At 37.3% G+C, this 26,285-nt stretch overlaps 1 protein-coding gene across 2 annotated transcripts in view; it reads left to right on the forward strand.

Moving 5' to 3' along the window:
* Window positions 1-26,285, forward strand: part of DTNB (dystrobrevin beta) — a 332,957-nt gene that overhangs the window by 231,709 nt on the left and 74,963 nt on the right. The gene's annotated exons all lie outside the window — the stretch shown is intronic.

Here is a 26,285-nt window from a genome sequence, read left to right on the forward strand (position 1 = left end):
AAAAAACTGGAAAAGGAGGGTATGTCCTTCAATTGGGGAATGGCTGAACAAACTGTGGTATATGCGGGTGATGGAATACTATTGTGCTAAAAGGAATAATAAACTGGAGGAGTTCCAGGCGAACTGGAGAGACCTCCGGGATCTGATGCAGAGCGAAAGGAGCAGAGCCAAAAGAACATTGTACACAGAGACTGATATACTGTGGTAAAATTGAATGTAATGGGCTTCTGTACCAGCAGCAATGCAATGACCCAGGACAATTCTGAGGGATTTTATGGTAAAGAATGCTACCCACATTCAGAGGAAGGACTGCAGGAGAGGAAACATATAAGAAAAGCAACTGCTTGAACGCATGGGTCGGGGCGGACATGATTGAGGGTGTGGACTCGAAACTACCACACCAATGCAACCACCAACAATTTGGAAAGAGGTCTTGATCAAGGACACATGACAAAACCAGTGGAAAAGTGCGTCGGCCATGGGTGGGGGGAGTGCGGGGGGTGAAGGGGAAAATAGGAGCATGAAACATGTAATCATGTTAAAAATGATTATTAATAAATGTTAAAAAAAAAAAAAAAGAACTAGGAGGAGGCTAAAATCTGATCCAGTTCTAAGCTTCATTAAAAAAAATTTTTCACAATAAAAAAAGTAAAATGTTGAAGCTATAATATTCATCTTGATCTCATATTTGCTGTTTTAGACTTGAGTAAACCAAGTCATGTTATATAAAGCTTTTTCTATGTAGAAAAAAGACTAATTGATGCTAAAAGATGTGGTTAAATATGTACCTTTGATCAGATATGAGGCAGCTATGAATATGGTTCATACAGATAAGTTCTAATGAATCTTAGATCAAAATCCTTTTTTATTCAGAAAGCTCAACTGGGATTTTCTGGGGGTTTTGGCTTGTAGTACTTTTGTTAAAAGCAATTATCAACTGCCTCTGTGCCCAGGGAAAGAGAGTGAAGAATAGGATTACAAATAAAGATAGGGTAAGATCAGTCTAGCTTTGATATACAAGCATACTTCAGAGATATTGTGGGTTCATTTCCAGACCATCACAAATAAAGCAAGTCACATGAATTTTTTTGGTTATGTTTACACTATACTGTAGTCTATTAAGTGTACAATAGTATAATGTCTTTTAAAATGTACATACCTTAATTTAAAAATACTTTATTGCTAAAAAATGTCAATCATCATCTGAGCCTTTGATGAGTCATAATCTTTTTGCAGCCAGAGGGTCTTGCGTTGCCCCAATGTAAATGGCTGCCGACTGATCAGAATAGTGGATGTTGAAGGTTGAGGTGGCTGTGGCAATTTCTTAAGCTGAGACAAGAATCAAGTTTGCCACATGGATAGACTCTTCCTTTCACTTGGAATACTAAGAGCCTATCATAAGGTTATTAATTGTCCTAATTTCATTACTATTGTGTCTCAGGGAATAGGAAAGAAGACAGTGAGAGAGACAGGGAATGACCAGTCGGTGGAGCAGTCAGAACACACACAACATTTATTAATTAAGTTCACCATCTTATATGGGCACAGTTCATGATGCCCCCAAACAATTAAGATAGTAACATCAAAGAACACTGAAAACAGATTACTACAACTGAAAAAGTTTGAAATACTATAAGAATTACCAGAATGTACCACAGAGATACAATGTGAGCATGTGCTGTTGGGAAAATGGCACTGATAGACTTGCTTACTGCAAAGTTGTCACAAACTTTCAGTTTGTAAAAGAAATTCAATTCTCTATGAAGTACAATAAAGTAAAGCACAATAAAATGAGGTATGCCAGTTATTGGACTTGTCATTTTGGCATTTAACAAATCAGTAGTGAATTTATCAACTTCAAGTTTCTTTCAAAGTCAGCTTCCCATAGGTACTTGGATCAAGTAATCCTCTGAGGAGAATTACTTAATAATGGCTGAAATTCCTGGTAGACGGTCATTAAGGAGATGGTCTATTAAATGAGAGAATTGCTGATATTGTTAACTTTGTGATAAGGGGTGGTAAGAATGAGAGCTAGTTTAAGGGGGAAAAAAGATGGCTTGTAATAGGGAAGAATTATTTAGAAGTCATTGACTTTACAATATTGTTGTATTTAAGTGACAATTATTTCTCTTGTCTAACCCATACCAATCTGTAAACTCGGTGGAGGCAGGAGAATATCTGTCTTAAACTTTCTATCTTTCCCCAGTGCTGATATGTTGTACTTCACATAGATGATTAATAGATGATTAATAGATGTTTGAATTAAACTCATTTAAAAAATTGATCAAGTGTTCATGCCAGGTATGTCAATGTAGCCATCTCCAGAAAGTTCTTCCCTACCTATAGATCATGGAAAGGAATAAGCAGTATCTTTGAGTACCTGGGACTTAACTTTGGGTCTAGACTTATCAAGAAAAATCAAGAGGTAACAGAAAAGGGAGAAAGTTTATCTACTTCCTCATTCCCTGCTGTCTACAATCATACCTAACTCTCTTCTGGCCTTAAAACACCTTCATTTGATGATACCATCCATTCATTCTCTAGAATTTTATCTCTTCTCTCAAAAAAATTCCTATAAAAGACTATTTTAGTTTGTTTCTTCTATTTCTTCTCCTTATTTACTTCCCCATACACACCTTGTATTATGGTTTCCAACTTTATCCCTTAATTGAAACTACTCTATTTAAAATAATCTGCAATCCCTTTAATTGCCTATCTTTAAGGTCTTTTCTCAGTCTTCATTTTTTGGACCATTTCATAGCACTTTAACATTATTAGTCATACTTTTCTCCTACTTACTCTCTTCTCTTTAGGTTTTTGTGACACCATTTTCTTGGCTCTTCCTACTTGCCTGACTGTACCTTTGTTTTATCATCATCCCTTAAATGTGTATAAGTTTATCCTATGGCACTGTACTAGCTCTCTTATCTTCTCTGTCTATATTTTCTCTTTTGGTGGCCTTACAAGCTACTGTGGGTTTAATTATCATCTTTATGCAGATGATTCCTAGATGTATATCTGGAGCCCTAAGTTCATTCATGAACTTTGGTCCCAAATTGCCAGCCACTTGTTAGATATTTCAAATTGGATCTCCTATAGGCATTTCAAAGTCAGCAAATCCATAACTTCCACCTGCCCAAACCCACCCTTCTTTTGAACTTGTCTTTTGGTCAAGATCCTAACCATCCTTCTAGCTGCTGAGATTCCCTCTTGTTTTCCCTCATTACATATATCTAACCTATTGCCAAAAGTGCTCCTTTTCTACTAGTCATATAGCTGCTCTCCTTGTTCAGACCTTTATCACCTCAGACCTAGACTATTGCAGTAGGCTCCTAAATTGCCTTACCTCCCTCAAGTCTTCTCTTTCTGGTCCTTCCTACCAAAGGAATATTCCTAAGGCACAGTACTGAACATATCAGACTAAGTTTACCTGCTCAGTCAACTCTAGTGGCTTCCTATTACCTCTAGAATCAAATACAGACTCCTTTGTTTGGCTTTTAAAGCTCTTAAACCCCCTGGCTCCAATCCATCTTTCTAAGCTTATTATGTATTACTCACCTTCACACCTGCTAAGGTTGAACCAAACTGTACTTTTGGCTGTTCCTCAATACATTCTACCTCATTTCCCCTTGCCTTTTTACAGACTGTCCTTGTAGTGTATGCTCTCCTCACCTTTGCCTCTTAGAATCCTTAGTTTCCTTCAAAGTTTAGCTCAAACACTACCTTTTGAGCCATTTGGAGTTTATTGAACTGGGATAGGTGAGCATATATGGTCAGATGGTCAGATTTGTACATAAGGAAGATCCATTTTACAGCTGAATGAATGATGGATGAGTGAGACTTGAGACAGGAAGGCCAATTAGCAGGCTATTGCAGTAGGCCAGGTAGGAGGTGCTGAAGGTCTTCATGAGGGTGGTAGCTCATGAGAGAAAAGGGGGTGTATGATAAATAGTGTCCAGTTAGCAGGTGAGCCCTGGATGAAGATCCTGCAATGAAGACTGAAAAGAGGCAGTCCCACAGGTAGGAAGAGAACCAGAATAAAGCAGTACCATAAAAACCTAGAGAGAAGAAAGTATCAAGGAGAAGGGTTGAGAAGACTTCTCAACTAAGGGCATTGGTAACTTTGGAAAGCAGTTTTCATTGAATGATGAGGTCAGAAGCAAGGCACCAATTGCTTGTAAACAGCCTTCTCAAGGAATTTAGCCCCAGAACAGAGAAGAAATATAGGATGATGGTTTGTGGCCATGGATGAAACATCTGAAGGGTTTTTGAGGATAAGTGAGACATTGGTGAGTTTGTAGATATAGGGAAGCAGCCTGAGGGGAGATAGAAGATTAATGAGTGAACAGGGTTGATTCAGGGGTAAATCTGCTGGAGAAATAGAATGGAATGGAGTCCCTTATGCATGTAAAAACATTTACTTTGCCCAAGAGAAGGACTTCTTCATCTTTGACAGGGGTGAAGATATCAGTAACAAAATTCTTCAGGCAAGGTGCCCCAGGCTCTCTGTTTTCCCCAGGGGTATACAGGAAGTATCTATCAAGGGCAAAGGAAAAGGAAGTAGGGCACCTTGAAAGCAAACACTAACATACAGATTCTGCCAGTCTACAGTGCCTTATTAATCTCTGCATTCTGTGAGACTTTCTAGAAGAGTCTTCATTCTCTATGGGGGTAAAACATTGATGTAGAAGTACCTGATACTAGTATGTTTACTTATTCTCTGTGTTTTTTTACAAACCCAACAAGATATTTTCTAAACTCTGGTCTAATCTTTATTATTCCTCCCTGCAAATGCACAGATTTAGAAAATCCAAAAGAAAAATTAATTCATAAGAAACCGTAGAAGGTAATCAAGGAGAGAATGCATATTTTAACTATGATAAAGATAGACTTCTTATGATGACCCAGTCACCCTTTCCTCCCAAGGCACAATTCTACAACATTATTTGAAAGAAGGTATAAATAAAGTATAGACCATTTTTAAGCTGTCCTCACAAATAAAGAAATTATACAATGCACAGTCCATTCTTAGAAAAAATGTTGATTGATAGAGTAGCCAAGAAATCCCTAAGCAATTTTTCTTAGTGAGTGTGTAGAAGAGTTTGGGTTAACTGTCTTTAAGGTGTACTCTGAGTGCCTTTCAACACTTAATCCTTAAGCAAAATCTAGGTGGTATATAATAACTCAAATTGTATAATGCTTTACAGTTATAAAGTGAATTGCCTTTATCATCTAATTTGATTCTCACTAGAACTCTATGAAGTAAAACATACTAATTTGATTATTGCCATTTACAAATGGAAAAAGAAAATCACTTTCTCTTAGGTAACCCAGAGAATAAGCATGAATTCAAGTTTAATAACTTAGCCATATTCATATCACTATTGACAGGGCCCAAATGCATGCCCCAGGTTTTCTTATTCCAGTGTTCTTTCCTTTTAAAAATAAATATGATTTAAAAATTACACAATTTACATCCTAGGAGGGAAAATGTTTATATGTTGGATTCTTTGCCAGTTGTTTCTGATTTATTTTATCTTTTGACATTGGACCATTTCTGTATTAAGGAAGGTTATCTCTCTCTTGGCAACTAGGTAGTTTACTTGATAGAGTGCTGAACACTTGAAGTCAGAAAGGAAGATTCTGTGTTCAAATCCTGCCACTGACAAAGAGTCATTTAACCTCAGCTTCTTCATCTGTAAAATGGAGATCATAATTACCTCAGAGCATTACTGAGGATCAAATTAGCCCCCAAAAAAGCATTCTGCAAACTTAAAGCTATATAAATGCTAAACGTTGTTTATTTAAGTTTTTCAAATATTTTTCTGTTGTTCTTCTGGAAAGTACAAACTCTGTGAATACACTGACCTCCTATAGGTTAATGTATCAAACATCGAGAGTTTCTGAGTCATATTTCCCTTCTTTAAATAATTTATGAAAACATAATTTACAATGCAGCAATAGGTGATCTAGCTCTTTTGAAGCTTTGCCTTCTTCTCATTGTCTAACTTTTTTCCTTTCCTGTAAGCCAAGCTTGAATTCTGATCTTCTGGCACCTGACCTTTTTCTACTCTGATCCCTAATTAAATTCTGATCTGGTATCTAAGTTGTCTTCACTGATGTGTGAATTATCTTTTATTTGAATTCTGCCTCCCCTCCCAACTCCTTCCCCACAACCTGATTTAGCTTGGAATTTTTCTGTGATTTAGCCAACCAACGCCTGAGGCAAGATCTGCTGGTCTTTACCAACCAAAACTTTATGTTACAAAGAGCTTTCATAATTTAAATTAGCAATAGCCCTTTCAAGAACTAGCCAATGTTTCTGATTTTTAATACTTAGCAAATTGTAATGTGTATTTTGGTACTCATTTATATAGTTATTAAGAGATTTAGGAGTTATGGAACCCACTATCTGATATTTAATTGTCTAGAAATTACTCTAAAGCAATGGTTCCCAAATTTTTTTGGCCTATTGCCCCCTTTCCAGAAAAAATATTACTTAGCCCCCTGGAAATTAATTTTTTTTTAATTTTAATAGCAATGAATAGGAAAGATAAATGTACCTGTGGCCATTACCGCTCCCCTGGATCACTGCAGCACCCACCAGGGGGCGGTGGCGCCCACTTTGGGAATCACTGCTCTAAAGCAACAATTTTGAGTTCTAGTTTCAGTTTTTCTACTTGCCTACTGAACAATTCTCTTTAGTCTGCCTTTTCAGAATATCTCTGCATTCCTAGGGTTGGCTTCTCCCATCCTAGAAAACTTACCATCTCATATTGTGCTAGAGAGGCCAAGCACACAAAATTAAAGGCAAGTTTCTGTTTCCTTGGTTCCTAAGATCTTAGTTATCTTTAGAATACATCAAGGAAAATATAGCTAAATAAGAATTGGAAAGGTACTTCTGAACTTAGCAGTTAGCTTCTTCTGAGGTAGCATTTATCCTATATTGAGTGCCTACTGTATGCAAGGCACTGATGTTACAAAAACAAAAATGAGATCATTCTTGCCTCCAAAGAGTTTAGACTCTAGTGGAAGGGAGAATGGAGCTTGGAGGAATAGGAGGGAGAGATATATATGTACAGAAATAAGTCTACAAAAGGTCTTTTGAAGATGGAGTGAGGATGAGCACCACCTGGGTGACTTGGAAAGGCTCCCCCTAGAAATTAGCATCTGAGCTGAACCTTAAGGAAGCTAAGATTTCTAAGAGGCAGAGATAAAGTGGAGAACCAGATAAGAAGACTGTGTGTCATTGAAGACAAAAAGGAAGAGATTTCAATGGAGTAGAATGGTCAATAGTATCAAAAGCTGAAGAAAGGTTGAATAGAATGAGGACCAAGAGAAAGCCATAGTATTTAATAATTAAGAGAACATTGGTGGGGCAGCTGGGTAGCTCAGTGGATTGAGAGTCAGGCCTAGAGATGGGAGGTCCTAGGTTCAAATCTGGCCTCAGACACTTCCCAGCTGTGTGACCCTGGGCAAGTCACTTGACCCCCATTGCCCACCCTTACCACTCTTCCACCTAGGATCCAATACACAGAAGTTAAGGATTTAAAAAAAAAAGAAAAGAAAAGAAAAGAAAAAAAAAGAGAACGTTGGTAATTTTTGGAGAGAGAATTTTCAGAGGAAAAGTAGGGTTGAAAGACAGATTGCAATGAGTGGGAGTTGAAGTAGAAACAAGGAGTATAATTTAGGGGACAAGAGAAGAAATTTAGAACAATATTTCAAGGGGATAGCAATAGATATTTTAAGGGAAAAGTAGGCTTGTGCATGTTTGTCAGCAGCTGGAAAAGAGCTAGTAAAAAGGAGGGATTAAAATTAGAGGGAAAACAATTAAAGAGGCAAACTCCTTGAGGAGAGGAGATGGAGGGTGTAAGTAGAGGATTGATATTGGTAAAGAGAAAGGGGTACCTTTTTCTCAGATTCTCGACTCTCATTCTCAATATCTAATGTTTTCGAATCCCATCAATTATATCTTTTTAATGTCCCTCACATCCATCCTCATCTTTCTTCTGATATTGCCAGGATTTTCATGTAGGTCCTCATCACCTCACACCTGGGCTTATTGCAATATAAACTGAGGTACTTCTCCAATCCATTCTCTATTCAGCTGCTGAATGATCTTCCCAAAGCACAAGCCTGACCATATCATTTAATGAATTCCATTGGCTCCCTATTACCTTGAGAACCAAATATAAAATCTCCTATTTTGGATTCAAAGCCCTTCACACTCCTTCCCTCAACTCCACACATTTCCAATCTTCTTTTACTTTATTCTTCACCTTCGTACACTGAAATGCAGGAACATTAGCCCCTTTGCTATTCTTCAAATAAGACACTGTCTCCTGATTCAGGGCATTTTCACTAGCTGTCCCCATGTGCCTCAAATGCTCTCTCTCTTCTCTGCCCTGACTTTCTTCCCAGCTAACGTCTCCCCTTCTGCATTTCCTATTCCCTCTCAATGCTGGTACCTTTACTTAGTTGATTATCACCAGTTTATCCTATATGAATCTCATTTGTACATAGTTTCCATGTTATTTCCTCCCCCTTAGTCTATGAGTTCCTTGAAAACTGGAACTCTCTTTTGCCTCTCTTTGTACCCTCAGAGCTTAAGATAGTAACTGACACATAAATGGTGCTTAATAAGGGTTTATTGACTGACTCAGAGACTAATGTAAAGGAGGCGAGAATGGGGAACATATGGAGCATATAGTAGAGGAAAAGAGAAAGCCCATGATACATAAGATTGATTCTCAGGGCCTCTGCTGGGGGATAGTAAAAAGGGAATGGTATGCAGGGATTAGGGAGAGAAGAGATGATTTGGAATAGTTTCCAAAGGGGAATGTAAAAGAGATTCAAGTAAATCAGAGTGAACCAAGTTGAGATTAAATAAAATAAATTTGTAGTAGGCCCAGTTAGCACCTTTCTATTTCTTTCTAAAGTGGTACTCAGGGGACACCTGGGTAGCTTAGGTGGATTGAGAGCCAGGACTAAAGATGGGATGTCCTGGGTTCAAATCTGTCCTTAGACATTTCCTAGCTGTGTGACTCTGGGCAAGTTATTTTATCCCCATTGCTTAGCCCTTACTGCTCTTCTGCCTTGGAACAAATAAATAAACGAATGAATGAATAAATAAACAAATATTTGGTGCTCAGTAGTATAGCATATCAATAGTATAGAAGGTATAGAGTAAGGTGGAAACACAAAGTTAGGATCTGGTAAACTATGAGTGGTAATAGGACAAGAAAGCAATAGATTCAAGGGTAAAGAGTCTGTAGCAGAACTGGCCTATAGGGGCAAGATTCTGAAGAAATAAAAGTGAGACTGGAATAATGGTGATGGATAGACTGGGAAAATAAGGAGTGTTAGAGGTACTGAAAGTCATGGTGATAACAAAGTATGTTTTGGGACAGTGAAACAGAAGTAGAGACAGAAAAATAAAAGGCTAAAGTCAGAGAGGAGGAATTTCAGAATTCATGATTACATAGGTAACACAAATATGGATGATAATTAAAATTGAGGTGTAACTTTTCTGTGGGTGGTTGAGGGGAGTAAATATTTGAGTTAAGTTTTAGGAAGTGAGGATTCTAATAAATTGCAAAACCAGAATGTTTGAAGTCCTTCTGCATTAGGGAAGGAATTGAATGGAGAGAAAGACCCTGCACCAAATACCAAATTCCTTAAAAAAAGGAAGGAGAAAAACATGATTATGGTTTAAATTTCGTCCAAGTAAAAAAAAAAATTTGTTTCATCTTGGACTAGGTCCACAAATATAGTAAATAGAAGAAGCTGATGATTTGGGAATGAAGGTTAATCACTTATATGGTCAATCCATTTTATTTAATAGATAAACATATATGTCTAGTATATGATAGAAGCACAAGAAAAATAATTTTTTAAAAAGCAAGGATTAAAGCAGAATAGAACTGCCAGGTCTCAAACTATATCACAAAACAATAATAGCTAGAGCTACTTGACCCAGGTTAAAGTGTAGAAATGGCACAGACTAGATTAGCAATTGAAAATAGCAGTCCAGTGTTTAGTAATGCCAAAAATAGCAAAAATTGGGAGTGGGGGAAAACTTTGGTCTGATAAGAACTTTTGGGAAAATAGTAGGCAATTTGGCACAAATCAGGTTTAGAATTTAGAACAACAAACACTAAGCTCTAATTAATATTCATTATAAATAGTTTAAAAATAAGATCATTAGGGGCAGCTTGGGTGGCTCAGTGGATTGAGAGCCAGGCCTAGAGACAGGAGGTCTTGGGTTCAAATCTGGACTCTGTTAGTATAGAAAGGAAAGAGAGAGAAATGGGTTGAAATATAAGTGAGAGGTTTATTTTGCAGAAGTTGGTCTGGCAGCATGCTAGAAACTTGATGACAGAGAATTCGAAGGAACACCAACCAACTTGAAGGGGCTTTTGCTTCCTGGTCCTCTAGCCAATATGAGTGAAAGTAGCTGAGCTCTGCTGTTCCTGCTGTTATAAATCTACAGTGAGGTTGAAGGGAAACTTTTAGACATTCTGGGAAGTACCTTTCCTCACTTCAAGATATACATCAAAGAAGATTTTTATAACAACAAGCCTGTTCTAATCAAGATTCAGTGTTGGTGTTAAGGTTGAGGACAAGCTTCAGGCCTGGCCCAGCTGGATTAAACTCAATCATCCAGAGTTGTCATCTTAAAGATTGTCTCATCTTGTGAAACCAACAAGGAGGATTAATTAGAGTCATGTATAGACAGTGAGGGCTTGGAGATCTTAGCCAGTGACAAAAAAGGGCTTAGGAAGCATCAAGAAAAACGAAGACTTTCCCATGCGGGAAACTTAGAGGAGTGGGAAGTGAGACTTCTTAGAGTCAGGGAAACCCTGTTCCTTAATCCTACCTTCATAATCCCTTCATTTTTATTATAAATAAATCCTTTTACTCTTTACCAACACTATGTTAAGGCCTAATCATGCACTGGTCCCAATGGGTAAGGCCATCAGCCTTACTTCACTGACAAACACTGAGGGATCCTATATACCTCAGTATAGTTAATTAGTTTGCTGAGCCAGAAAAGGGTCAGAACCTAAAGATTTGGGGTGTTTGAAACTCAAACTGCCGTTTTAAGGCCTGTTTGGAACTTTGGCTCTTTGAGCAAGCAATTTGAGTAGGGCTCGGAATTTTCAGAACTGCAGGCCCAATGAAACACTCATAACACTGCAGAGCTGTGGTTGAGCCAGAAGGGGCTCCAAAACTCTCTCTCCAATTAGCTGTCAATCAAACAGGGAACAAGCAGTTTTTGGTTGTTTTTTTCCCTCAGACTGCTTAGAATTTTACAGCGGAGGGGAACAAAACTTTGTGTGTTCCTGAGATAATACAATCTACTCAGGATATAAACTATTTAAACTTGATACTAAATAGCACAATGGAGTTATTGTATTACTAACTAATAATGATACCATACTTTTTCCTGGTAGTATTACCAGAATATTTATATCAGTTACTGGGATGTAAAGCTATACTTCCTGTTATGGACCTAACCCTACGATGAATGCTTTCCTATGTACTGCTTGTGATTCTCCTGCTACTGTGCTCCTACCAGTTCAAAAGGGTAGTGGTAGCTATGATTAAAAGATTAAAGGCTACTGGATAGTTCAATTTTGGGGAAACTGAGTTAAAACAATTGGTGTTGGCTATGCAACTAAAACTAGATCAGCTAGAAGCTCATTGCATTGAATTAGGCAAGGGAAATGGGATTGTAAGGCAACCGGCTAAGCAAGGAGGTGAAGACAATATCCAAGTACCCACCAAGCTTCCAAGCTTCAGTTGGAAACCAAGGCACTGGAAAATACTGCTGCTAATTTATTCCTACTTAGAGATGTCTCTTATATAGCTCTAGCTATTGGCTTAGAGCATGTAAAGTCACACAAGCAATGCACCTCAGCCAATCTGGAAGCCATTAAACACAGAACCCCAAAATTTTTTGATGAACCTCACAAAGTGATGCAAGAATTTAAGAGGGTGGTCCAAATTTACGACCCTGACTTTAAAGATTTTGAAATCTTGATGGAAGAACTGTCAAAAATACAGGAAAAGCTACAATTTATTGAACAAACCAGTAGAATTCCAGCCCTAACACCCTGGCCCATGGAAAGTTTGGATTTTGAATTAAATTCTGTGGAGGCTTATAGGTATCTTGGAAAGGCTAGGGAGTCTGTTATTGAGACTATGAAGGCCAACTCCAAAAGGCCAGATACCTGGTCTAAGTTTGATAGGCTCAGGCTGAGTCTGGAGAGTCAACAACATTTTTAGACAGGCTTCTTGAGGTGGGAGAATATCTCTTCAACTCAGACACTTCCTAGCTGTGTGACCCTAAGCAAGTGCCCCCATTGCCTAGCCCTTACCACTCTTATGCCTTGGAACTAATACACAGTATAGATTTTGAGATGGAAGGTAAGAGTTTTAAAATAATAAATAAACAAAATAAGATCATAAAAAAATTAGAGGAAAGTAGAAGGATAAGGTTTAGAGACCATTATGACCATTCTTGTGGGTAGCTGAGGGGGACTAAGGATATAGAATCATGGAAATTGAGGATCTTCTTCCCCGAATGGTGTTAGAGAAAATATTAACAAGCAATTTCTAGAGAAAATATAGAAGATAAAAATGGACAATTTTGATTGTATAAAACTAAAAAGCTTTCATGCATGTAGCCCAGGTAATGTGGAAATCCTTCCTCTTCCAGGTCTGGCTACCTGATTGATTTATTTCACTTAATTGTTAGATGTTACCCTAGATGTTACCCAAACTTTTTTGGCCTACCACCCCTTTTCCAGAAAAAATATTACTTAGCCCCCTGGAAATTATTTTTTTTTAATTTTAATAGCAATTAATAGGAAAGATAAATGCACCTGTGGCCATCACCACCTCCCTGGATCACTGTAGCACCCACCAGGGGGCAGCGCCCACTTTGGGAATCACTGCCCTAGATAGAACACTGGGCCAGAAGGCTTGAGTTCAAATCTGGCCTCAGAACTTACCTGCTGTATAGCCCTGAACAAATCATTTATCCTCTGTTTGCCTCAGTTTTTTCAATTGTAAAATGCAGGTAATAATAATACTTATCTTTCAAAGTTGTTATGAGGATAAAATGTGTTAATATTTATAAAGCTCTTAGCATAGTGCTTGGCACATAGTAGGTGCTATAGGACTGCTTCCCATTATTGTGTTTAGTCATTTTCAGTTGTATTCGACTCTTTGTGACCCCTCTTGGGATTTTCTTGACAAAGATAACTGTAGTAGTAGTTGACCATTTCCTTCTCCAGCTCATTTTACAGATGAGAAAACTAAGGCAAATGGCGTGTCTTGACCAGGTTCATATAGCTAGTAAGTATCTGAGGCCAAATTTGAACTTAGGAAGTGGAGCCTTCCTTATTCCAAGCCTGGCACTTTATCCACTGTGCCACCAGACTAGCCAATTATTATGAATACATTATTATCATTATTACAATTATTATTGTTATTATTATTTTGACTGAATTGTCTCCATACTGTTGGGCCTAATGTTCCCAGAAAGGGACCACCACCACAAAGCTGTAACCCAAACCTTCTTGTCAGAGGTGGAAAGAAATATTGCCCCTATAGTTCCTGAGTTCCAATGTGGGCTTCTCAGTGCTAAAGATGACATTATAGCTCCTAAACATAAAATGTATATTTAATAAGGTAAAAATAAAGACAACTATAATATCTCAATGATGTAATGCAAAACAAATGCATAACTAGATTTACCCATGTTCTTGGGGCAGCTCACCACTCTGGATTGCTTAGTTTGTTCAGAAAGAACTGTACCAAGGAAGCTGTTTCTCTGCAAGCCACTCTCCTGTGGGGCGAGATGTTCCTGGTGTGCTCTTTAAGCCCATGAAACAGTGGCCTGTTCTTTTCACTCACCATCACCCTAATAGAACATTGAGAAAATATATTCTTATAAGCTAGAGAACTATAAAGGCCCTCAGGCTGACTCTCTGAGCCATGAGCAAGCCTCACCAGCTCTTGAATCAATAGTATTCTCCTTTATCCAGTCAGCTTTCAGCCAGTCTAACCTTTCCCCACAGCACTCCATATGGAAAACCTGTTTCTTCCCCCCATCCCCCGTGTTTTTTCCTCTTAAACTAAAGGGAGCCCTAGAGAGCACTCCAATATCTTTGAGAGGTCTCTCCTCTCTCAAGCTATAGAGGGCAATGAAAAGTAGGAGGGGAAAAAAAAAGCTCAAACAGGCACTGAGTGCAACCCTCTTCTAATGAGTTTCCCTGCAGCTCTAGCCTTTCTCCAGCCAGTTAGCAAAGCAGCACCTCTCATCCAAATGATCAGGCTCCTGGCACAGCAGCTAAAGCTTTCCTGTCAGTTCACTCTCCTGCTAGCTTCTTCATACTCGGTTTTTTCATACCTGGTTTTTATTTTTCTTAATCTCTTAATAGTTTAAATAAGAGCTTCCTGGTAGTTAGTAACTCATCTTTACCTTCTGAGGTATAACACACAAATCCAACCTTCTGTCAGATGTGAACCTAGCAGTTATTTTTTAATCTTCCAGCAGTCTCCAGGAATTTAATTTGCAATTTTGTCAGTTACAACCTTTAAAATTCTGAAAAACACTAATATGCAAATGGGCTAATGGACCATAATGTCCTATAAACAGCTCTTATTTCAGTCATTACTTCGCTCTTGAACAGGTCCTTTCGGAACATTCAACTGAGGGGCAGTTCTCTATCTAGTCCTCCCAATGGTCTGTGCCCCTCCTCAACATTTTATCAGAGAAACTTTTATTTATAAATTCATTTAATACTTTTTTCTTACACATTCTTTTTAATGTCCCCTTTCAGCAACCAAATTGTTCATACAACAGTACTATACGTGCAAATAAAATAAATGCAGCCAAAATAAGAAGGGAAATTTGGGTAGGAAAAATATTTGTATCACATATCACTGATATCTAAGATATACAAGGAATTTACACAGTTGTGATGATGAGTCCAGGTAGTGCCTATCATAAAAAAAATCTTGTATTTATTTTGTATGTTTTTGTACATATATGTATATATATTGTCTACTCTGGTAGAATGTAAGCTCCTTGAATTTCAGTCAGATAATATTTAATTTTTATCTTGGTATTTTATAGCGCTTCTAGCACACAACACAATAATACTTATTGTTTGATTCTAGATGGTTATGTTATCAAAAGTCATTTAAAGGATAGTTTTCAAAAAAAGGATTGCAAACTATCAATGACTACCTATTAAGTAGAATTCTCCAAATCACCAAAGATAAGAAAAATAGAAACTAAAATGGGCCTGAAATTTCACCTGGTATCCTTCAAATTAGCAAAAATGTTCCAAGTTTATGTTAGAAGGCACAGATAGTCATATTCATACACAATTTGTAGAACCAAGCCATTCATTAATAAAATAATTGGAATTATATGAGAAAAATTATTAAACCTAATAACAGTGATTCCATTACTAGGATGTATTCCAAGGAGGTCAGGTGGTAAAAGAATTCCCACCCTCCCCCCCCATATACACCACAATATTAATCGCTATACTTTTTGTGGTAGCAAAAATCTAGAAACAAAGTGAGTATTTTGTGAGTTGGGGAATGACTGAACAAATTATGGCTTTGGATTTTAATAGAATACTATTATTCCACCAAAATATGACAAATTTGAGGAATTCAGAGAAATACTGGAAGACTACATTTTGAAATAAGCAAAACTAGAAAAAATATACAAAACAGTTGCTCTAGTGTAAATGAAAATAATGCTAAGAATTTGCCAACTTCTGATTAATTATAATGACCAGTGCCAGTTCAAGAGAACAGTTGATAAGCCATAGTTCCCTCCTTAAAACAATTATTTGTATAGAGCACTTAGCATAGTGCTTGGCATTTAGAAGCTTCTTAGTAAATGCTTACTCCATCTAGCAGTAGAGAAATGAAGGTGTACAGGTACAGAATATTATGTATGCTCTTAAAATGTGGTCATGATGTAAGATTGTCTATTTGATAAATTTTCTTTATTATGAGGTAGGGTTCAGTGGAGGAATCCTATGAGGAAATGGCTTTTCTAAAAACAAAAAGAATCAACACAATAAAAAAGACCTTCTGATAATAATGTATATTGGAAAATCTTGAGCTACCTAATCACTGAAAAATCAAAGTTGTTGATAATCTAAAGGTCAATGGGAATACCTAATGGGTAAAAGTAGAGGCTATAGAGCATGTTCCCATTGATGACCTACATGTGAGAAGTAATGTTCAGAATATCATCAAAAAACCTACATCCAGAAAAGGAAATAGACTGGTCATCTAAAAAGAATGGGAGATGACAGTCCAAGTAAATGGACAGCCTGAGTGCTGCATTGGTGCCATCAAAATAGAAAAAGATCTAGAAAAGGTCTCTAATGCATCAGATTGATGCTTAGCATGTGTGAATATTACACAGGATAATATGAGGGTGGATTGCAGTCTGTACTAATGGAAAGTGTAACCACATTGATGACCTCACAGGTCTATTGAAATTTTAGAGAAGAATCATTTTTATGCAATTGGGGCAATAAATATGAATGCCTAACATGAGACCCACATAAAAGGAGTGAGGTGTCCTTAAACTTACCTTAAACATAAACTCAGCACAATACTGAATTTCCAAGCATTACATTTGTCACTAGGAAGAGGTTTCACATGACAGTGTATCATGAAAACTAGCAGCATAATTTTACCAAATGAATCTTCTCTAAATTTGATGAGACTAGCATCTTTAGAGAGCTTAAAGTTTCTTCCCAAGAGAGCAAAGAGCTGACTTTAGTCAGACAACCAAAAGGTGACACTGGAAAATGAAAAGCATAGAGTTTTATTTCTCTCTATTGCTTAACAAAAGTAGACTCATACACTTAGAATCATCCAAGTATTTGACATTTTTTAGATTATAAAAAATAGACTCCCCCATGGAACATTTGCCCAAGAATGTTATGCCATTTTATAGCACAGGCTGCAAGCCATATCTTTAGGCTTACTCTGAGACCTAAAGCAGGGGTCAGCAACGTATGGCTCTCGAGCCATATCTGGCTCTTTTGAGGGCCAGATATGGCTCTTTCTGCAGGAGCCATAAAGTCAACCGCAGCACAGTAACTAACAGTTTATGCACGACATCGTGCGTCACTTGATACATCACGTGATCCTTTTGGTACCACGACTATCTTCTAAGATAGAAGGCTCCCTCATTGATATTGTCACGCGCGAGAGGTGAATCCTGGTCTTTAGTTCAGCTTGGTAGATGTGCTGTGTGTTCCTCCTTCTGCCCTCCTTTTACTCTTTCCACACCTGTTACTGACATCTTGGGGTTCTGTATAGTGATTGATCACTTTTGTCTACATTCTCTACCCCTCTGCCTCTGATTTACATGGCTTTATCTCAGTGCATTCATGGGGTCTGCACTCCCTATTTGTGGGATTGTTATTGTTTTTAACTTTTCTACCTGCTCTTAAAGGGGAACTATAGTCAGATTACATCTTTACATATGCTTCATTAGTGAGAAGCATTTCTCCCCAGTAGTTGTTTCATTTGATACAGAATGATCGAGTAGGCAGCACTGATAAACACTTGTACCAGGAAATGTGTGTGATGTGTCCTGGCCAGTTTTCCATGAAAAGGTACCCTCCTCCCCCACTACTTACTAATGCCTGCACATGAGTCATGTTATTTTCTGTAATCTCCTGATCTCCTACTTAATTCATGTGGCCAAATGGCTTAACCAGCAGACTGGCAGCTTTTTCTTCTCCTGTTGCCTGACTTGAGAGAGGGAGAGGAAAAAAGTATTCTTCCCTGAATTTTTCTCTCTTTATTTCAGCAATTTTCTTAGTGTAAAGGAGTTTTATATGTATGTGTGCAGTTATATCAGTACTATAGTGCCCCATTAAATCTTGTTTTTTGATTAACAATCAAAATAATTTTGATTAATAATCAGCAAAACTATGTAGCACCAGAAGTCACATTAATGTACTTTATTCATCATTGGTTAGCACATAATAACGTTATTAAAAATAGTTCAGAGACTTATTGTACTTTAAAAGTGTTGTTCTTACATAAAATGCACATATTTACTTGTATTCAGTGTTAAACATTTTGTACGGCTCTCATGAAATTACATTTTAAAAAACGTGGCATTTATGGCTCTCACAGCCAAAAAGGTTGCAGACCCCTGCCTTAGAGGGTAGATGCCAACTGGCTTTGCCCCAAGGGAGGCTCTGTTACAGACTAGCTTTGGAGTCTTCATTAAAAATCCAAAATGTTGCGGAAGGCCTTTTTGATATGAATGTTAGTTCCAAAATATTCTGATTCATTTGGGGAGTTACAGGATGGAATTCAAAGGGATTTTCACTTAATAGGAATCTCTCAGGTCCTTCCCCAAGTGGACCAAAAATCAACTGCAGAATCTATGAAGTGGCACACCTGCCTACAAGTCATCCTGATTGACCCTGGTATAAAATTCTTCCCCAGCTACTCTTTTTATTTCAGTGTTTATCTCCTGGGCTTAATCTAAGGCAGATATTATGATTCCATAAGAACTCATGGGGCTTCAAAACCAATCTGAGTTTTATTACTTATGGGTCCTGAAATTCTAAAGGGCAAAAATGCTATGAGAAGGATGCAAAATGTTGTAGAACCCCACAAACCACTAAATCTCACTCTACTACTTTATTATATACTGTGGCAATTACTGGGCTCTTAAAGGTTTTGTTAGCAATGCATAAGCTTCAGCAAGTTTTGCCATGCTAGAAAGACTTTGAGGGTGAGTGCAGCAATGAACTGTGTCTGTTTTTCAAGGTATAGCCTTGATAAATATAGAGAAACTCATCACCAGGAGGCTGGCGACAAAGGGATAAATTCTTTGTCCAGGGAAATCCACCCCAAATCCAATCCATACCAATTGGCCCTCAGTATGGTGTTGGTACATTTTTGTCATTAGAGTATCAGCAAAAGGAGGAAAGAGTTCTGAGAATCCCACAGTTTTTAGGCCATCTACAAGATTAAACTTAATTGTTAGTATTCTAAATGTGAGATTTCTGTGCAGTAACCAATAATTGGACCTAATATTGGAGAAAATGAATTATATAAATCTTGGCACTCTTATCACAAATGAAACTAGAAGACAAAAAGAAAGTTGTGACTCAACAATAGGACCTCATTTCAGAAGCAAATAAAGGAGTTGGCCCATTGTATCTTTATTAGACATCCAAAGGCAATAAGAATTGTTATTTCATAGGACATTTGGTCCTAACATATTACAGTGCTCATAAGAATTTATTTTTTAAAATCACCATATAAATATATAATTACATAGCTTATACACCAACTTCTCTTGTAGGAGATAAAGAAGTAGAGAAATTATACAAATAATGCAGTAAAATTTTCCAACAAAATCAGTATATACTTTGATATTTAGTGACTTAGGTAAAATTGTAGGTATACGTGAAACAGTAAATTATATATTGGAAAATTCAGTTTAGGAATAAGAAATGACAGAGTCTGAAGGCTTAGAGATTATGCAGAAGTCTCCCTGTTATATCTCATGAACACTTTTTTCCAAGAAAAGAATTGAGAGGCAAAGGATGTGTTGAACATCAAATGATATATTTAATTGATAATATTTAAGACATAAAATAATTCTTTCATGATGTAGGAGTCACTCCTGAATTAGTTGTCTACATACAGTCAGACAACCAACTTCTTAGAGCTTAAAGAAATGTTAAAAATTGATATAAAGGGGGCAGCTGGGTAACTCAGTGGATTGAGAGCCAGGCCTAGAGACAGGAGGTCCTAGGTTCAAATCCGGCCTCAGACACTTCCCAGCTGTGTGACTCTGGGCAAGTCACTTGACCCCCATTGCCTACCCTTACCAATCTTCCACCTATAAGTCAATATACAGAAGTTAAGGGTTTAAAATTTAAAAAAAAAATTGATATAAAATTAGAGGGAAAAATGAGAAAAGATAAGACATGCAATTAAATTAATTTCACTTAAACCAATTATTGATGCTGAAAAATGGATAATTAATGGAAGGAAGGACATAACCAGTGATTATAATGATTTTATACAGAGGTTTAATAGATTTAATTAATTGGAGAGTTGCACAGGATGAGTAGGCATGTGTGGGTTGAAAGACACATCATTGGAGAGAATACCCGCATTGATGAGATTACAAATCCAGTAGAGCATTTTAGTGTAAACCTCATATCCCACTATTGAGTCAATAGCATCATCTTTAATTATGAATAAATGCTATTATATTGAATATTACTTAACTTCCATAAATTCGATTTGTATTACATACAAAAATTAGGGGATTAGGTTTAGATCTAAGGTTTCTTTCATTCTGATACTGTTTGATTTTATGAATTCATGACACTTTTGCTGCTGGAATGACCTAAAAAATTGTAAAATTAAAAATCAGAATTTTGATTTTTAAAAAAAATTAAATTACATTTGGTTTTCTAAATATAAAATTCCAAAACTGAAACTGAAATTCCTATCTCCTAAGTAACCAATTATCTATAAACTGCCAGATCTCATAGTCTCTCATCAGTTTTCATTTGTTAATTTACTAAGATTTACTCATAAATAACCAACTTGACTTTATTTTGTTCTGTTCTCCCTTACCCATTTACTTTAGAATACTAAATGTAATTTAGCTTTGATTCAACAAAAATTTGTTAAATATCCACAATTTGCAAGGCATCATTCATTTAAAGAGGTATTTGTTAAGCCTTCTATCTCTAAACTACAAACAAGACCATAGTTCAGACATTCTTGATTGTTTCTCAGTCATGTCTGACTCTTCATGATCCCATTTGGGGTTTTCTTGACAAAGATACTGGAATAGTTTGCCATTTCCTTCTCCAGCTCATTTTACAGATGAGGAAACTGGAGCAAACAAGGTGAAGTGACTTCCTCAGGGTCACAACAGCTAGTAGGTGTCGGAGGCCAGATTTGAACTCAGAAAGATGAGTTCTTACTCCAGGGCCAGGTCTCTATCCACTACATCACCTAGACCAGTGATGGGCAAACTAAGGCCTGCAGGACAGATGCAGCCCCCTGAATTTTCTATCCGGCCCTTGACATTATTCCTAATCTGACGAATACAAATGAGTAGGATACAATATAATGAAACTTCAGAAGAGTTGCCTTAGAAACAGACTGACAGATGAGCATTTCTTTTCCTTTGGCCCCCTCTTTAAAAAGTTTGCCCATCACTGACCTGGACACTTTCTGCTTCTTGATACAGAGAAGAAAATGATCTTGAGCCAACAGGAAACTATTCAGAGGAAAGCATATATACACTAAATGCAGTGTTTTAGATGAACATAACCTTCCACTGTGCTCTTTAGCAAAGTCCTACTTTGATGTCTCATTGTGCCTTGGAAGTGACTCTGGGTTCTCAAATGCCAGGCCAATGAAGCACACGGAGTGATTGGACTTGGCTAATTATGTATAGAAAAGGTCTGTTTTGGGAGCACAGTTTTAAAGGCACTCAGAACTAGACTTTTAAGACATCTCCAAGAAAGTATGCTCCCAAAAAAGGGAAAAGATAACAAGTGATAATATTTTTTTTAAGGAATAAAAAAGACAGGAGCAGCTAACAGTTCATATATCTATTTTTGCATATTTTAATCTATGAATGTCATTGGTATACTTAATGAAAATATCAGAAGGGAGCAGGTAGGTATTCCCAGATGATTTTCTACAACAGACTATATCTTCATATGATTGACTAAAAAGTGTGGAGGAAATACAAGATTCCTTTGTGCTTATTACTCATTGTAAAAGATATTTGACTCAGAGCAAAATGCAGTCTTAAGGGTTCCTTCATCAAAGTATCGACATGCCTTGATTAATGTCATACAAGATCCCTTGTTAGATGCACTAATTGCAGAAGAAATTCTAATTACTAGTACCAAGTAAAGAATAGAGAGGCATGCTCACCAAAGGTATTCACCAACATCATAAAGGACATCCTACACAGAGAAAAACCAATAGAGATTTTCTGTAAAAATGGTGAAGTCCTTCATATATTCTTGTTTGCAGATGACATTGAGCTGATTGCATTGAAATGTAGAACACTTATAAGTTTTCTTCAGTGAGATAGTTTTAGCAAATAACATGGGGGGGGGAAGTAGATAAAGAACATAAAATACCACAATATGCAGGTGGGTTGCATTTTGGGGTGTAATTTGCAGTCACAATTGGATTTCATTTATGCAGAAGTGATAATGAAGCATATGTATCTCTGCCTTTCGGTCACCAGTATGTTGGTTCATCTTGCCTTACTGTATTTGTTTGTTAAGGGACATTATTGTAAGGGGACTTGTTTGGTTACAGGACATTTGTCCAAGGGACATGGTTGGGGGGATTTGTATCTCAGAAGAGAAGTAGCATGTCCTAGTTTACTTTAGAGAACTGGCCTCAGAATCAGAAAGACCCATATTGAAGTCCTGCCTCTGATATAATGCATCTGTTAATCCTTGGCTTCTCTCAGTGCCCCACGAAACTCTCAAAGATCATTAAGTTATAGAGCAGGTGCTAACCTATGTTAGCAGAGAGGGTTAACCTATTGCATTGAAATCATAGTGCAATTCCTAGCACATAGTATGTACTTGATAAATTCTTCTAAACTCAGCTTGTCACTTCTCTAAGTAACTTTCTAAAACTTAGTTTTAAAATGACTATATTGGAAGAGGGATTTTGCCACATTAATGAAATCACAGATATAACACCCCCCTCCCAAAAGAGAGATCCCAGTTCTTGCATACTGACTTAAAATAATGTTGTAACAGCAAAGGGTATTAATAAGTTGGCACATTACTTCCGATGAAGTTCACAAAGGAGATCTTTCTTTTGCTAGTTCTTTAAAATTATACAAATACTCACCAGGAGAGAGCTGGAACAAGAAAGAGCTATTGCCCACCAAGAAGGATCTCTTATCACAGCAGGTAATTCAGTATAGAACTTCCCATTAAAATATCTTACCCAGGGGGCAACTGGGTAGCTCAGTGGATTGAGAGTCAGGCCTAGAGACGGGAGGTCCTAGGTTCAAATCCGGCCTCAGACACTTCCCAGCTGTGTGACCCTGGGCAAGTCACTTGACCCCTATGGCCTACCCTTACCACTCTTCCACCTATAAGTCAATACACAGAAGTTAAGGGTTTAAAATAAAATAAAATAAAATATCTTACCCAGATACAGGGTAAGAAACAGAAAGACATCCCCTCTTTCAGAGAGATCACCAGGGAACCAATTGCAGACCTACCAACAGGGAAATGACAGAGACTCATGTTACAGGAGTGGACACAGAGAGCCAGGATGGGTTGGGCTTCCTGGAAAAGAAACTTCTTTGCATCCCCTTCCCCACCTAGGAGAAAGATATGAGGCTTGGAAGGGATGTTGTACCTTCATTGATACTGTAATGCCCATGAAGTAAATCCTTGAGGAAGGTGGGACCACAAAAGCAGGGATTTTTAATCTGTTTGGTGTCAAGGATCCCTTTGGCACATTCTGATGAAGCCTATGGACCCTTTCTTAGACAATAAACATTTAATTAAGAACCTACTATGTGCCGGGCACTATGCTAAATGCTGAGGGTAAGAACAAGAATGAGTACCCCTGCCCTCCAGGAGCTTATAATGGGAGAAGATAGCACACAAAAGGAAGCTGAAGAAGATGGGGGTGAGAGGAAAGGATTATTGGATATGATGTTCTCGGAGTCAAAACCAAGCAGAGTGATTCATGGGAAATGAAATTACCTGGAAAACTCTGAGCCCTCTGTAAAAGAAGGATCTGGGAGGAATTTCTTGTTCTGCCCTCTAATCAGAGGGGAGAGGTATTTGAAGATGCTGAGAAGATGCATTATTCTGCTCAGAAAAATATCTTAAAATGCATAAGATAAAATATATAGAATTACAAAGGAAATCAATTATATTGAAATATAGTTTTTATATATGCATGTATGTGTGGATATGGATGTATAAATATAGGTGTATATATATGTTTGGGGGGGTTCACATTATTTTTTTAGAATATTTTTCCATGGTTACATGATTCGTGTTCTTTCCCACTGCTCCTTTTTCCCCCTCCTTGAGCTGACACATAATTCCACTGGTTTATACATGCCTTATTACTCAAAACCTATTTCCATATTATTCATATTTGTAATAGAATAATCTTTTAAAAACCACAACCCCAAGTCACATACCCATATAACCAAGTGATAAATCATGCATTTTTCTTCTGCATTTCTATTCTCATAGTTCAGGATAGCATTCTTTTTCACTAATTCCGTGGGATTGCTATTATTAGCAGGGTCTATTACATTTGATCATCTCACAAATGTTTTGGTTTCTGTGTACAGTGTTCTCCTGGTTTTTCTCATTTCACTCTGCATCCATTTATGGGGTCTTTATAGTTTATATAGAAGTCAAGCACTTCATTTTAGATTTGCCTCTCCATGAACCCTTATTAATTATCATTTTATTGCGTTATGATCTGAAAAAATTACATTTATTATTTCTGCTTTTTTGCATTTGTTTGTGATGTTTTTCTGTCCTAGTACATGGTTGATCTTAGTATATGTACCATGTGCTGCTGAAAAGAAGGTATATTCCTTTTTATCTCTATTCAATTTTCTGCAGATATCTATTAATTCTAATTTTTCTAACATTTCATTCACTTACCTTACTTCTTTCTTGTTTGTATTTTTATTTGATTTATCTAGTTCTGATAGGGGGTGGTTCAGGCCCCCCACTAGTAGGATTTTACTATATCTTTCCTTCTTAAGCTCCTTTAGTTTCTACTTTAAAAATCTGGATGCTATACCATTTAGTGCATAAATATTTAGTATTGATATAACTTCATTGTTTATAGTACCTTTTAGCAAGATGTAATTTTCCCTCCTTATCTCTTTTAATCAGATCAATTTTTACTTTAGCTTTGTCTGATATCATGATTGCTACTCCTGCTTTTTTTACTTTAGATGATGCATAATAAATTCTGCTCCAGCCTTTTACCTTTCATCTCTGTATGTTACCCTGCCTCAAATGTGTTTCTTGTAAACAACATGTAATAGGATTGGGGTTTTTAATCCACTTTGCTATCCACTTTCGTTTTATGGGTGAGTTCATCCCATTCACATTCACAGTTATGATTACTAACTGTATTGTCCTCCATCTTATTTTACCCCTTTGATCCTGCTCTATTCTTTCTCACTCTGTTCCTCCTTACCAGTGTTTTGCTTTTTATCACCCCCTTTTCCCCCATCCATCCAGTTACCTCCCCCTTCCCTTATCCCTCTTCTACTTCTCTGTAGGGTAAGCTAGAATTCTATATCCCAATGAGTATATTTGTTTTTCCCTCTCTGAGCCAGTTACAATGAAAGTAAAGTTTAAGCATTTCCTGTCATCGCCCTTATACTCCCCTCCCTGTAATAATTTTTCATGCCTCTTTCTGTTATATAATTTACCACATTCTATCTCTCCCTTCCCTTCTCTCAGTGCAACCCTCTTTTTCATCCCTTGATTTTTTTTCACATATAACAGTAGATGTGGGGTGAGGGTATGTGGCTTGCTCTTGGTTTTGCTCTTCACTGCTTACTGTAGCCTCCTGCTGTCTATACCCCTCTCTCACCCCAGTGCCTCAGATGTTCTCTGCCTACCTTTTAGGTTTTTCTCTTCTTGAAAGTTGTTTCCCTTTGTTTCCTTGTTGGTTCTTTCACTCCTATATTCATTTTTGTGACATTATTTTAAGATTGGGCAGAGAGAATTCTCATGGTGACTTTGAGCTTCTCTGCTCAACTCCACCATCTTGGCTCTGCCTCTCATGTGTGTGTGTGTGTGTGTGTGTGTGTGTGTGTGTGTGTGTGTGTTTATGGACTTCAATTTAAGAACTTCTTTGAAGAAAAGTTTTTTTTCTTGACTTTCCCTGGGCTAAGTATATGCCTTTTGGATTTACAAATAAAACCTATCCTCTCTTCAGTATTTTACTAGCTGATGAATTTGAAAGGAAGGGAAGCCTAGACTTGAGCTATATTTGATGTTCCTAAGAGAAATCCTGGGTTGGGGCCTAAATCATCAAGTTGTTCAGAAGCTTTTGTACTTGGACCCAATCTGATTAATCCAGAACTTTGATTCTGAGTCATGAGTTACACATACAACAACCCTGTGACATAGGAATTGTAAGTGTATTATTTATCGCCGCATTACCTATCAGAA

The sequence above is a fragment of the Gracilinanus agilis genome, chromosome 2 (genome assembly GCF_016433145.1).
Source record: "Gracilinanus agilis isolate LMUSP501 chromosome 2, AgileGrace, whole genome shotgun sequence".
Classification (NCBI taxonomy): Eukaryota; Metazoa; Chordata; class Mammalia; order Didelphimorphia; family Didelphidae; genus Gracilinanus; species Gracilinanus agilis.